The sequence below is a fragment of the Hetaerina americana genome, unplaced genomic scaffold (genome assembly GCF_022747635.1).
Source record: "Hetaerina americana unplaced genomic scaffold, ioHetAmer1.1.p SCAF_10, whole genome shotgun sequence".
Lineage (NCBI taxonomy): Eukaryota > Metazoa > Arthropoda > Insecta > Odonata > Calopterygidae > Hetaerina > Hetaerina americana.
The window spans coordinates 77,116,352-77,132,208 of NW_027286070.1; the positions used below are offsets into that span (position 1 = coordinate 77,116,352).

At 43.2% G+C, this 15,857-nt stretch overlaps 1 protein-coding gene across 1 annotated transcript in view; it reads left to right on the top strand.

Annotated features, from left to right (window-relative positions):
* LOC139700291 (ATP-binding cassette sub-family G member 1-like) overlaps positions 1-15,857 on the top strand; it is a 91,353-nt gene that overhangs the window by 1,175 nt on the left and 74,321 nt on the right. The gene's annotated exons all lie outside the window — the stretch shown is intronic.

The following is a 15,857-nucleotide window of genomic DNA, read 5'->3' on the forward strand; positions in this document are numbered from 1 at the left end:
CGCGCTCCCCTGGCCAGGGTGAAATGCTCTAGACCGCCAACTATTAATTAGGTCGGCCTCGAAGGCTGTGGGACCGAGGTGAACTTGCAACGGGGATTACAGAACCCTTTTTATGCGAAACTTGTTCGTCGTGAGGGTACATATTTGTAAATAACATGGTATCTGTTCATTTCCATAGTTTCAGGCAAGACCTTGGGAAATCGCATATTGAAGATCGAATAAAATAAATGCATAGGGTACTTATACCGGACTGCGTTTCCTCCGTGATTGAAACGGTCGAATCATATTAAGGTGTTTTTGAAATCCACGCATTCAAAGATTTTACTCAATTTTTCCCACTGTGACTACTCTATTTGGACTCGTGCGAGATTTTGTGCGAGACTCGCTCCTCTTAGGGCATCGCCGCCCTTGCATAGCTCTTTACTTGTCAGATGTGGAAATATCAAAGACTATTGATATGGAAACGAAAGAAAAGATAACAGCCATTTTATCGCCAAGATTACGGTCATTAGAAGGCCTTTCTTCTTCTCTAGCTGGGTCGGCAAGAATTGGGGAAGAAGGAATTCGTCAAACCTCAAGGTTTTTGCATGGTCACGGCAACTTCCGGCCACTTCCACAGCGTTATTAATTTGGAAGTGGGCACATTTTTATCAGGGCCCGCCTGGCTTTAATTTCATGAAAAATTGCACAATAATATTCGCATATTTGTGACTTCTTGAGCACCGCACTTGATCCTTGCGCTCGTCAATATGATATTCATGCTTCCTCTAAAAGTAACTCGTGAACCAGCAGCGGGTTGGAGTTTTGGACTCTTGGGGGTTTAAATTCCTATTGTAGGATCTTACAGAATAAAACTAATTATAACGCTGACGGCTATAGTTAATTGTCTTTCTTGTTACTAACGGCTCGTCTCTTATACGCAGAAAAGTATTTCACACTTGGATATCATAGTAAACGTACTTTTAGTTATCATTATCCACAGAAATTGAATTATTTTACATATTTGTAGGGACTCAAAATATAGAATAACTTTATTCTTGGTGTTCCATGGTCCACGAAACAATCCCTGCCACACACCATAGCAGTGGCTTGCATGAGGAGAGGAGATGGAGGAGTTGTAAGTTAAGAGGGAAATACTCAGCAAAGTGGAGCGATAATAGTGAGAATGGGTGTGAACCGTGAAGTTTTTTCGTCCGAGGAAGAGTCAGTCGACGGAGCGTTTGCTTGATGGATGGGTGGTTCTCTCGAGATTCAGTGACGTATTGCGGTTGACTGGTTCAGAAATCCTCGTTCATTTTGAAAAAATGTTCCCTAAATCTTAAAGTTATCAATAAATTATCAGTATATGATTCCATTACATGTAATGTCAGATGGCTAAATCATATCTTCAGGTGAAATCAGATTGCTGGACTTCTGCACAGACAATTAAATTAAAATGTAACAAAGGATATGGTTTCACTCTCATCCTAAACAACCAAAAAATCACCGAAAAACTACGAATAAAAATTTAGAATATTGGTTACAATACAATTTACTCAATTGATTCATCCAAAAAAATTGATAAAAAAACATATATTGAACAAACGATTGATAACGACCGTTTCAGGTTTAACTTTAGGTGGAATTCCTTCATGACGAGGGTAAAAAATAAACTTTTTACTTCCACAATAAAATATAACAATAATAAAATGAATATTTTTTTGTGGAAGGTTAAAGTTTCTTTTTTAAACGATTGAAAAATACAAGACAGCAAAAAGTTGTTAATTCCAACTCAATATTCTTATTTTATTATCTGTAATCGGAGTAAGGTAGGTGTATAAATTATCGTAATATTTTGGTGGTGATTTTCTTTAAAGGCATTTAACAATATTTAATTATTGACAGCAGTTTCACTTTTCAAGGACAGCACACATGACCATCCATGACACTGGATCTAAGTTTAACGTTCGGTCCCGCGAACATTTCTCTCCTTTCCTTCATTTATTTTTTATTCCGCGGTGGATTTCCAGAACTGCCCTGAACGCAACTGGTTCTCCAGAAATTGAGGATTTTACAGTGCAGCAGATTTAAAGGTCGACTGCAGGTAGGTCTGCATCGCCGGAGCATGGTTTTGCAATTTTTCCCTGCTCTTTCATAAAATTCACATATTCGATTCCTACTCGTGTCCTAAAAAACAATATCCTCTCTGTAAAATAAAAGAATATTAATGGGCTCATCTGACTATTGTACAAGTACGATAAAAAGAATTTTAGTTATCATTGGCTTTGTCACTGCTTGGATCACTATTCACAATTTCTTAAAATTTGACCGTCAACTCAACAGAGATACCCGAGCAATTAATATTTCTGTAGCAATTGGCACATTGCCCCGATGATTGGCATTCATCTTTCGTGTAAACAAGTGCAACACTGCTTGTAATATCAAAGGAACAGCGATCCTTTCACTTGATACACCTTAGATTTCCCAGGAGATAAGTTCAAAAATTTTTACGAGCCTTTTTAATAAAAAGAGGATATTCAGTTGCTTATTTAGTAGAAGTGAGTGCGATGGCAAGCTTTGCATTCCCTTCCCGTGGTCCGCTTCACGCAGGGATTTCGCTGAGAGTTCACTGGATGAAATCTTACCAGAAACAGCCATTGAAGATAATATGTACTAACTACACTGCTTCGACAATTAGAGATTTCTATTGACGAAAAGTTTGATGTCACGGGTGTAGACTTGAGCCTTTTGTCTTCGGCGAGATGAGACCGGTGTAAGAGCATGAGTTTAGCAAAAAACATGACACTACGTACATTTTTTAATTAAGTTGAGATAGCAATCAGCGTTATACACAAAATCGTGATATGCGTCTATGAAATGAAAGATCCATGTTGCTCAACGCCATAGATAGACGATATAAGAGTCATGTCCAATAAATACGCGAACTGAGGTAATAAAAACTTCATTTTGCAAAATTTAGTCTAAATCGATTTTGTCTCCTTCAAAGTACTCTTCATTCGTTGCCGCCCACTTATTCCATCTTCTTTTCCACTGTTTACAGCACCCTTGGAAGTCCTCGGCAGTTGGGCTTTTTTGTTTTCTCGTCGTTTCTTGCTTTACTGTGTCCACATCTTCCCAGTGATGTCCCCTCATCATATTTTTGCATTTTTAGAATAGGAAAAAGTCGCAGGGGGGGGGAGAGATCTGGCGAATAAGGAGGGTGACCAGCGATGGTGATTGAATTTTTGGCCAAAAACTGGCGAACAATCAATGCTGAATGAATGTGCAGGTGCGTTGCCATGGTGAAGGAAGGATCCATCCATCCATCGCCTTGAGTCGAATTCGGTCGCACACGACGCGCGCGATCTCCCAAACGGTTGACAACTGTAAGGTAGAACTCAGCATTAACTGTTTGTCCTTCAGGAAGAAACTTATGATGATCAATACTTCGATATCTAAGAAAACCAAGAGCATGACTTTGATTTCCGATCGGCTTTTTTTATTTTTTGGTTTAATTTAATCCACTTGTAAGCGGATGTTTTCTTCAGAGCAGTATCACCGTAAACAGGGGTCAAAATTTCAGTAGTTTCTTGATAACTTTTACGGCACTTCAATAAAATACTTGATGTTGATTCGCTGCTCCGTGATTTCATCAATTTCCATTTTCGATAAACATTAAAAACAAGGACAAGATGAACAAACATAACACGTCACCACACGCACGGCGCGACGATTCGCCAAGCACAGACGGTTCATTGGGTTAAAAGGCAACTGGCGCCACTTGTGGGCGGGGCCGCGTCATGGCGGCCAGATTACACCAGTTCGCGCATTTATTGGATAGACCTCGTACAAAGCCTTAGGATTAGCATCTATGAAATACGAGGGTCATCCGGAAAGTAGTACCCGTTCGTGCCGCATGAAGTGCTGACGACGCGAGTAGCCGCTGGACGAGGTCAGATAGCTTCAGTGGCTTGTCTGCCTTCTCTGAGCCAAGTTGCGTGACGCTAGCATTGCCTGTGTTGTTTCTGTGATTGTTTACAATGTTTAAAAAAATTGAGAACGCCGCCAGTTGTGAAGTGAGGGCAGTGATTAAATTCCTCAATGCAAGAAACGTTCGCCCATGTGATATTCATCGCCAATTAAAGGAGGTGTATGGAGACAATGTAATGGACGAGTCGTCTGTTCGGCGGTGGTGTCGCAACTTCAACATGGGGAGGGGGAACACACACGACGATGAGCGTTCGGAGAGACCGTCTGTCATTACAGACCAACTGGTGAGCTCAGTTGACGAATTCGTGAGGAACGATCGGCGCGTCACAATTGATGACATCTGTGAGCATTTTCCCAATGTTTCTCGAACAATTGTTCATGAAATTGTTAAACACCATCTGCATTATGCAAAAATTTGTGCAAGATGGGTCCCTCGCGTATCTCAATGAGCTGGCGGCGAAGGACTATGCAGCAGGAATACAGAAACTTGTCACACGTTATGACAAATGCCTTAATTTGCTTGGAGATTATGTTGAGAAGTAGTTTAAAGTATCCTCTTTCAAATAAAATTTTTTATGTTTGTTAATATTTACTTTTGTGTCTTTATTTCACGAACGGGTACTACTTTCCGGATGACCCTCGTATTTTCATGGATTACGTGTAAAGGTATGTAATATGCGCGTAGTGTTTCCTGGGGTGACTTCGGGTATAAATTTAGGGTAAACACATGAAGCAGCGTTTGCTAGGTAAACTTAAAAGGTATATGTCGTCGCATTAGGAAATGTTTATTAAATATAATGAGACAGGGAATAATTCTGATCGGCTTGCACTACTGACGCGATCAAAAAGACGGATCTCTTCAACCCACACCACGTCCATGGACTAACGGCCATTGCGACGTTGTGGAGCGGTGTGCTGATCCCATTGCGGCGGCGGTTCCGCGAAGAAAATCACTTCGTGACCATCTGGACATCGAACGCGCCTCTCAGTTCCCTGCTCCGTCGAAAATCGTCGCGATCTTCATTGGCGCTCTACCGAGAGCATAAACGAATGCATGCCGCGACCAATTAGTAGCACCAGGCCAGAGTATGCGTGCGCCGGCTTGTTCCAATAGCTCCGACGCAATCGTCACGGCCTGAGACAAATACAACCTCCGGCGCTGGCGCGTTGGCATCCAAGGGGAGGGGGGGGAGCGAAAGTCCTCTCACACCCCCCCTCCCCCAACTCCTTTCTCAGAGATCACATTTTCTTCCGGCGTATCTTTGACTGGCTTAGACGAATGGGTAAACAAAATAAATGGAAGTACACCGGAAAGTAATAACAATATAACCACCGTAACGATACCATTATAACAGCATCAAAAATCATTAAAATCGGAGGACTTCTTGGGGTATAACTCGGAGTGGGGAAGGGGGGGGGGGTTGGAGTGATCTCTCCTCTCCCCCGCGGACCTGTTGTTGCGCGTCCCATCGATCCGCAGCGACACGAAGTTGTAGTTGTCCCCTTTTGCCGTGTAGACCGAAGGTGGGTAGCAGAGTGTACGATGCTTAAGATGAATACAAATTAATGCGAACTATTAGGAAGTGAATACCCTCGTCACTCAGTAGGTGATGGAGACCAACGGATATTGGTTTCGTTGAGAGGCTCCAATTTGGAAATCTTTCGAGTCATCTCCCATTCGTAACTGAAGAATCACGTGGCGCGGTCGCGAGCCGTCAGCATTTCTGTCAAGCGTTTGAACAATGAAGTCCAAACCTCGAATCATTTGTGTTTACATCACGTGACTCCTTGGCGACGATATCCCAAGTCCCAGATTTACCTCCGCGGACACGCACCCACACACACGTACACACGCACACGCGAGATACACGAAGGGCGAAGAAGCTTGGAAGCGAGCGAGTGCGTCGAAGATGACTCGGTCGCGGGCGTCGGGACGCGTCGTCTCCCGCTCGGCTGCATTTCCAAGCTTCCCCCCCCTCCCGTGCCGCCGCAATGCTTGCGATCTGCACTCTATTTGCATTCGCTATCTTGGGATGATTCGTTTTCTTAATCGGCCACCATTTGAGAGGTTCGCCGAGTTGCGAGACGCATTCATTCCCCATTACCCTTCATTTAATACGAGCAAAATACTCACTCGTTTGCCAATACGTCTTCTTGCATGATTTTCATTTGATATTATTGTTCATTATTTCCCGCGGTTTACTGTGTTTAGTACTACAACACAATATTTTGTACTTCCGGTGACGATTGGCAATGAGACAATGTGATGGATTCGGAAACTCTCCAGCAATCCGAATGACTGCGAGGTCCAATAGGAAACGGTAGCGCGCAACTGGCTGCTCTCACCATCCGCGCTGCTCCATTCGGCCCCATGGCTTCATTTAACCCTTGAAAATGCATTCGGAAGGCAATTCTTGTTCCCTGCAACAGGTCCCCAGCCAAGAAGGAAAAATATTCTAGCAAGGAAAGCATTCCACCGGATGAAAGCTCGGAAAATTGCAATGAAACCGACTGAAAGGTGACTTCGGAAAGGAAGAGGGGATTACTGAATGGCTCTTCCCCAATCGCTCTGCTCGATTGTGCGCTGCTTACGAAGGAAGAAAACGGCAACACTGCGATGGAGGAGACCTGCTGATGATCAGTTTGTGACCACTTGGTCAGATATTGCGGTGCACGGCCGCGCTTTGCGACGGAACGCTCGCTGTGTGCTGCGTCAGCGGTCATTATCTAGAGCGGAAATGTGCCGATGGTGCTGAAGGCCTAAGGAATGGTGGCGGCGGCGCACGAGAGGAGCTCGCGGCCTGCCTCAGGATTTCGGAACCTTCCTCGCATCGTCGTCTTCATTCACTCGGTATCGAATTTCCAATGATTAACTAACACTTCGGATGCAATTAAGGATTACATTCTATCGCAGCATGTAGAAACGTCCTCGTCTCATCCCCTCCAACTATTACTACGATTTTAAAACCGAAATCATCGCATGATAGCAATGGCATGCACTTTGTGGGACTCCCCACGAGCGAACGACTCGAAAATTTCCTCGGAGCATTTCCTCATTGTCGCTGCTGGGATCCCATAATCGAGAATCGATGGAGATGGATATTCTGTCTAACACATGAGAAAAATAAAATGCAATACTGCCCTCGTTCGTGTGGAGAGTGGATTCTTGAAGTTGAAGTAATGGCGCCAGTAAAGACATGATTATCCTTTCGATTTAATTCGCCTTCTTTGAAACACACTAAGGTCGAAAGTTGCAATGAGTAAAAGTTATTTTTATCGTTTTTTTATCATTGAAGTGCTAAAGAAAGGGAGAATTTGGCCTCGGTCACCGTAGGGCCGGCCGATGCAAGTATGGCACACGCGAGCCAGCAGCAGATGCTCCGTCGGCCGAGTCGATCATGACGGAAGACCTGGCACGCAGATGAAATAAAAGAGTCGCGGCGAGAGGTTTATCGATGTACTTAAACCGCATTGCCATGAATTATATTGTGATAAGGAGTGGATCGAGTCGAGGTATTCGGTCGATGAGATCGATATCGTCCCCATTCGGTCGAAGGAAATACGTTTTCACAATCGAAGACTCGGCTGTTTTCTAAATGCGGAATATTCCCCACACCACCATTCTCGCATTGTGACTTGGTAGATAGACATTTATTGTTTAAAAATTTTAAATATACTTGTAAAATGAGGAGTGAAATAAGGCACTTCGAAAGAAACTTTTAATACAGACGCAACAATCCCTGAAAAAACGGCAAGAATCGTTCAAAATATATAAAGTAACAGAAATAAATGTTCACTTACTAAAAATCGAAAATTATAATTTTTGGGGTGGTTAGCAATTTAGTTATAAATAGTTAATAGTACCATTGGGCTTCAGGCGATGATAGGGGACATTGGAATGTCTGTCCCAAAAGTAGTAAAACTGAGTCGATTTAAAAATGCATTGCCGGAATTGACAATTAAACTCAAACGGCTTCGAAGCTGCACCCTTGGGCGTCACGCACCGCTGCCGGCGAGGTTTCCACGCCTCGTACACCTTCTGGAAGGCGGCGTCCGGAATACTGCTAAGCTCCCTCCCCACGGCGTGTTGTACCCAGCCGTGGTGACGTCCTTTCAGCACGGATTTGAGGCGGGGGAAGAGGGAGAAGTCTGGTGGGGAACTGTCTAAACAATTTCGATTCTCACTCGCACGGTCGAGAAACTCTTTGCAGATCCGAGTGCGAGTTTACTTTTGTTCTTTCAAGCGAGCACTCGCGGAACCAACTTCGCACACACCTTTCTTATGCCCATGTTTTCGGTCGCAAGTCGATACTGGACACTGGTACTGGAACCATACGAACGCTTAATCTGCTATCCCTGTCCAACAAAGCTCTTACAAGATTTTCGTCACTTTTTGAGGTTGAAGTGTGTCTTGAACGTTCGACGTCCTCATCGTCTTCTCCTGCCATCCCGAAACAACTTGCGCCCCTCAAAAACACCCGTTCAACTTTTGGCGTTATCACCATAAGCTGCTTTGAGCATCTCTCGAGTCGCTTTCCCGGTTTCACCCAATTTCACGCAAAATTTGATGGCGCAGAGTTGTTCAAATAACCGGTTTATGACGGAGCGTACCGAGACCTCGTTATAGAGGTTTCGCAAACGAACGATTCGCACTCCACAGAGGCTGGGAGTCAACTTCGACCGGCCTCTTGCCTTTCCTGAGACTCCTATCCCTCGAACCCAGCCAGATAAACAGCCACCAGTCCGTCCGTCTATCCGGGAAAATATAAGGCATGCTACTTTTGGGACAGACTTTCGTAGCGTGCAACAGAAAAGACCCGCGGTCTCTCTGCTCCCCACCTCGCGACCGAAGGGGAGGGAGGCGAGGACCCGTTCTCCCCCTCCTTCGTTTTCTTTGGTGACGTCCAAAGCTGCTAAAAACGAGCCGTCACATACGGCTCAGTAATTGATTTATTTATATATACCCTGCAAGCCACCGCCAGAGTGTGTGGCAGAGGTTGAATACACAACAGAATAATTTTGACCCGAACTTGACCCTAGCGTGGTCGAACAATGTCATTATGGTCCCTTATCGTTCGTGGAAAAATGACATCTTATTAAATCTATCTGTTCTACACTTAATCTCTTTAATTTCATTGACATGATCTATCCTAACGTAGTAAGAAGGGGGTAATAACACATTTTCAACATCATTCCTAAAAGAGACCTCATTCCAATTTATTACAGCACACGGAAAACACTGATGTTTACGACTGAAGAATAAAAAGATCAAGACTGCTAAAACTATAGCAGTGATGAGACATTTAGGAACACCTATCAGGGAACACTTCGGAATTCATTTGTGAGAGGGTGAATATTTACTTAAAAACTTGGAAGCAGGTTTTAATTAATTCTAAACCAAGATGAAACGAGAAATCATCCACGATCATCAGAACTAATAAATGCGTTTATGCAAACGTAAAATAATATTGAGAGAACAAACTATAGCAGATTTGTGGCGATCGGGATTGGTGCGGTGGCTGATGTACTGGCTTCCCACCCAGAGGGCCCGGGTTCAAATCCCGGCGGTGTTGAATATTTTTCAGAGGTATCTCGATCCCTACTTGAGGTGCTTTGTGGAGGGCACTTTGAGTGAGTACGCCGTCCGTCGGATGGGACGTTAAGCTACCGACCCCTTGGCACCTTTCGTACAGAGTTGCCGACGCCGGGTTTCTCTTCACCCTTCATCCTTTCCTGTCCATCCCCTATGGCGCAAATGACCTCAGCTGTCAATCACCTACCCTTAAAAAAATACTATATAGGAGATATGTCATACGGTATTGATTTAAACCTAATTATATTTGCACGAAGACAAGCATACATATGTATAAAGAATATTTCATAGATATTTACCGAGTACACCTGATATTTGAAATGAGAAATGCGGCTGCATTCCAAATGAAGATCGGTCGACCGCATGGATGGGTAAATGGATTGGGATGTGGAGCAAACTTCATAAAATTGTCTGTAAACTGCCACAAGACCATAAAAACAAGTCTGATGTTACCGAAAAATATCTTATGCTGTGGTTATTGAAAATATATCCATTGATAATGGCGAAAAAATATCTTTAAAAAATGTTGGAGGACAAATTACTATGGGTGAGATGCAAGGCCACTGCGCTGGCCTTGCATCTCACCATAGTAATTTGTATCTCACCCAGAGTAATTAGTCCAAAGTTAAAGAGTTAAAATACACTTTAAATTTTTCCATGAAAAAAACGTTGAACGGCATCGGAGGAATGTGGCAACAGTGCCATTTAGGAGTGAAGTAGAAATCAACCGAGCATCAAACTGCACCAACGGAGATCGATGATACGCATCAATGCCGACAAAGACACTTCTTTTGTTTCCTACAATACTTTGCAAAGCTTCTAGATATCACAGAGACACAACATACTACTTCACCAATAGCCAATGGATGCTATCCAGCGTGGAGTTTTTGCCTTTTTAAATATTTTTCATACAAGCGCATTCCGTTTCTCAGGAAAACCAGCCAATGAAAAAAATCGACTCGCAAGGATGTTATTTACAAATCTTTTGTTGAGCCGTGAAGAAAAGAAAGCATCTATGAATTCTTTTGTGATTGGGGTTTCAAGGTGGGATGGAGGAAGCGGAATTCGTTGGGAGAGTCTTTAAACTATTGACGCAACCACTACTGCCGAAATTCACCACCGGCCGCACGGAGAATCACTGCGGGCCGCGCGTCCTGCAGGCCGTATGTAATGGATGGAGATTGGAAATAACCCGTTAGGAAATATTACCGTGAGCTGGGGTTGACTTTCAGTGTAACTATCAATTCCGAAAACTCAATGGAAAGGGTTAGGTATGGCACGCAGGAAGATGAGAGCTTAGAGCAGTGAGAAAACTCTTTCTAGCATATTCTGGTCTTCATCTTTTCAAATATGATAGGGGAAGTCGCATGCATTCCTAGTTTCTCTTTAATTCCCCTAGTAATCATGCTTGAGATAGGTGAACCATATTTTTGAATGGCATTATCAGAACATCAAAACCGTTTCCGATGTCTCTTTAGCAGTGATGATGTTGAAAATGCATTATTACCCCAATGGTACTACGGTGGGAGAGACCATGCCAATAAAATCAGAGAGATTAAGTGTAGAACATATATGTGGACTTAAGATGTCATTTTTTACACGAAGGAAAAGGGATCAGAATAACATTGTCCGATCGCGGTAGTGTCATATTCGGGTCAGAATTAGTCTGGTATGTATTCATCCCCTGCCACACATCCTAGCGGTGGCTTGCAGGGTACTAAAATAGCAATATATCAAATATAAAAGTATTATGTAACTCCTGTGTAGGGTTTCACTCCGGAAGCAAGTTAGCCTTCCCGTTAATTTCCTGGAAGCATTCATTGCCAGGAGGAGACGTAACTAGATTTCGCAGCCTACCGGGAGGTCTTCCCACGCTAACCCGTTATTATCACCCTGTTTGTCTGTCGGTCGGAGCTGTCACTGAGAATCCGATGGTGGGGAGTTCCCGTCCCGCAGGTGCGGAATGGATGTAAGGCTTCCTGCTGAATTGAGTTGTTCTTCCGTGCGGGATTCTCCTGGCGAGCTGACTCCAGCCGCATGCACACCTCTCGCGCGGCAAGAGAAATATCAGAAAGGAAACAGACCATCGAAAGAATCGATGCGTTTTCTCCACGCACTAATAGAGATCGCGACTGTGAGAGCCATAGAAATCGATGCCGGGAATCGCCGAGAGTGCATTCCAACTTTCGGCCAGCCAAGAAACTTTCGCCCGTCTCCAAAAGCCACCCACCCACCATTTGCCCAATGGAGTGATCCATTGGAAAGATGAGTGGCGAGACCCATCCTAGGAGGTCCTCCGATAATTTCAGCTCTCCCGCGGCGGCCGGGGTGGAGATTCTAGCCACTCTGAACCCCCGGGGGCTTGGATTAGATCTACCGAGAGACTTGAGAGGCAACTTCAAATAATGAATCCACGGTTGAAACACTCGACTGAAAGTAAATCCGAGCAACCTTTTTCAGAAACCATTGAAGGCCATAAAAGAGGTTTTTAGTATGAATATTATCCTTGAGCATAGGCCCTGCTTCCAGAGCTCTCGTCAATTACCTTCGTCATGGATATAAAGTCATACGTCCATGTAAATATATTTAATATGTTTCTGGATCAAAGGGAATTAGTGCGATGGGAATATCCAACTATATGCCTGACTATAAAATCATAAGTTATGTTTTTCATAATGCCTTCGAACAGCATTCTGTGGTGAAAGAGTGGAAGCTTCTGAAGAAAAATAATCCAATGACGCAATTGATGGCTTCTGACGTATTTGTGGTACTTCATTTAACAGGAGGGAAGAAAAATTCACCGAGGAAAAACCCTGCGTCACCCTTGGCACCGTTAGCCCTGCGATCTCGGCTTGACCCCCTTGGAAATGATTTGCCAAGTTGAAACCAGGGTCGGTCAGCATAAAAAAGTTGATTGCGGGCTACGCTAAGTTTCTATTTTCCCCAACAGCAATTTAGGATCTAATTTCGTCCATTATATTTCAATTACTTATTTTAAAGATCCTTAATTAAGAAGGTCCAAAATAGAAAGAATATTCTGATCAGGATATTCCTCGACCCAAGAGAACCCTATTGCCATACCCTGCCATGCTTTTGAATTGAAATTTGGGAAAAAAGATTTGGGATTGATCCGAAGGAATATGTACATTTATACGCATTCGTATTCGTATTATAACAGCCCAAATACTTTAAGTTGGTCACGATGGAGAACCAAACATGTCGAAATGACAGCAGTATCGTGCCTCTCAGGTCGCAGCGACCTATTTTGCGCTTAAATAAAAGCAAGTTGCGAATAAATATAGTCACCACAGATTTTGCCTTCATAAGGTTTTCCCTGCAATTTTAAATTCTTTTCATTGAACTTTGTAAACAGTTTAGATAAAAATGCAGCGGTACTCCTAATCTCTTCAACGTTTTCGCTGAGAAAAGCATCTTTCTCCTCAAAAAACTGCACGACAATATCAAAAAGATTATAGAAGCACCTTATACAATTGCCTTTTGATAGCCAACGAACTTCCAAGCATGCCGGATTTTTGATAACTATATAACATAGATAATCTCATTCCTACATTAAAACAGGGTCTCAAATATTTGCCGCGCGCTCTTAATTTCATGCTCCATTGAAATTGCATTTCTTTGGATAGTCAAATGAATAATTCGGTGCACCCATAATGTATAAACGCTGCCCAAGCTGGATAATAAACAGTCTCGCTTCCCCTCTCTGAGAAGAGTCCCCTCCTTCGCTCAACGAAATCAGCTGTTTTTCCGCGACCATTATTTGCACGAATCGTATTACTCTCGCTGGAGATGTGACTCCGACAGCAGAATTGAAGTGAGAGATATAAAGGTATATTTCACCTCTAGCGAATTAACACTAAAATCGAGAGGGAAGTGCGTTTCGATTCGTCGCTCCCTTTCAAATCCCAGCGTCCGGATCGACCCCGAGGTCGTCATCCTCCTCCTATCTCCAAACTTCCTCAAACCTTTCCACTCTCTCCCATGACGCTCGTTGTTCTTTCTGTAGATGTTTACTCACTCTATGTCAGCTTATAAAGCTTCAAGGGAAAATCCTATCGACGGTCAAGGTAATGCTTAATGGGCGTGTTCATTAAATTGTTCAGTCAAAGAAATGACAGCGTGATCTCGCCATAACTCTTTGTCTCCCACAGCTATTGATTGCACTTTTACTCGTCGTTACTGGAGGCCATGTCGGACGTCGGGTGCCATGGAGTATTTTCGTCAATCCATTACCATCCTCGTTTCCCTCCATAAGGAAAGAAATAGTACTTTTGAAAGAAATAAAGACTTAAGTTTCGTGGTTTTCTTGCGGTGAATTTAGCGAACTTTGAAAAGTGCGTATTGTGCGTGAGTGGTCGCTGTGCGTTTTCAATTAGGAATTCGTTCCTTCGCCCTTCCGTCACGGATGGCAGATACGAACATTGTTTCATATATCGAGTAGTGCTTGTCAATTGAATTGTTTCTTCCGCATCTGTAACTCGTGAATCGTCTAACGATAAGCCGTAACCAAAGGAGAGGTGAGTTTGAGTGATATCTAAGCGTATTCATATTTGGTGTACTATGGCTAAATTTTCAGATTAATTGGAAAATTAGAGGATTTGAAATAGTATAGGCACAATATAGCATAGATGTTACATCGTGTCTATTATATTGAGCTCCTGTCAAACCCAGAGGGTTATTAACAGCATTAATGACCATTTCCGCGTCTCAAACACTTAGTTCACGCAGCCCTCCACTCATCTCAAGCTTTTGCTCGACATTACTTTTAGAACTGAGGTGTATGCTCATTATCCCTAAGGCTTGAACTTTGATTGCAACATCCCGTCAGCCGAATCCGGAATGGAATCATAATTAAGTCAAGAAATGCAATGAAGAAAAGCTCTCTCTCGAAGTCTCGGATTGTATTTCCCCTGAAAGCTCTTCCCTCGCAACGCTCGAGGATTAATGACGCCTGGTGAGGATCGGAGGCGACTCATTCCGGAAACTTCGCTTGTTAACTGATCATAAATTCCTTGAAGTGTGTACTCTCATGGTATGTTAGACGCCAGGAATTGTTGCGTGATCCATGACTGGGGAATTTATTTTTTATGTCCTGAATGAAAATGCAGTTCATGGCAGCAACTATTGCTGCCTGGAGACCTTTTGCATAATTCTAACACTCGGCATTGCAGAGAAACACGACTGGATCCTGTTGCATTTTGTTTGTTCAAATAGAGTTCTGTCGAAGCGTGAAGCCGATGTGGAAATTTAAAAATAGGGCTTTCACCAGGAAAGAGCCTTCGTTTCAGTAAGTTGAAATTACTAGGCTCCTTATCCCACTTGAACTTTCAAATATTGATCTCAGCTCCAAACCAACGGCGCACACTTTTGCATTTGCGTATGTTCGTACACTATCAATCTATTGAGTTACGAGACTGGGAGGTCATTTCCATCATCGAGGTGGAGTAGGGATTTGGAGAGATTAAGTAGATTAGGATGGATAAGAAAATACCGTGGAATGCTAGAGCGAGGGTTGTTTACATCTACATAATACCCCGCAAGCCGCCGCAAGGGCGTGTGGCGGGGGGTGTTAGGTCACCAACCGTAAAAAGGAAAAATACGACATGCAAAAAAATAACAACACGGAAAATTAAACCCACTGCAGCGCACACACTCATGCAAAAATCCCTTCATCCAACACTCATGCAGACACATATACCGCAAACCAACAAAAAACTGCACCCCAGGATGCAGCACGAAAGCCATCCTACAACACGCAAGCCAGGACACAACAAGCAAGAATGTGAAACACCACTACCACATGAACATGCACCACAAAACACTCTACCCCCCAAGTAGACTGTAAAAGGTAGGGAAACGTGTAAAATTGTAAATTTGATCATTGAGGGTATGAAGTGTTTTCAAATTTGAGTCTGGAGGTCTGCAGAAAGAGCCTACATTTATGTCGGGTTGATTGGTCCGTAGTAAGGTGCACCAAACACTTTCTAAGTCATTATTTTCAAATGAGACTTGCCTGATTTCAAAATGACTTTTCACTGCCACGAAAACCCCTCCTCCGGGTCTTGTGTCTCTATCGTGCCGGTAAACTTTGAAATCTATTGGGAAAATTTCTTGGTCGTTTATGTCATTGCACAGCCAACTCTCTCTGCCTAATGCTATATCAGCGGAATGAGTTTGGATTATGTGTTCGAGATCCGCTGTTTTGTTTTTGAGGCATATGCAATTTATAACAAGTATAGTTAAATTATTTTTTTTTGAATAACGTCCTTATTTGTGC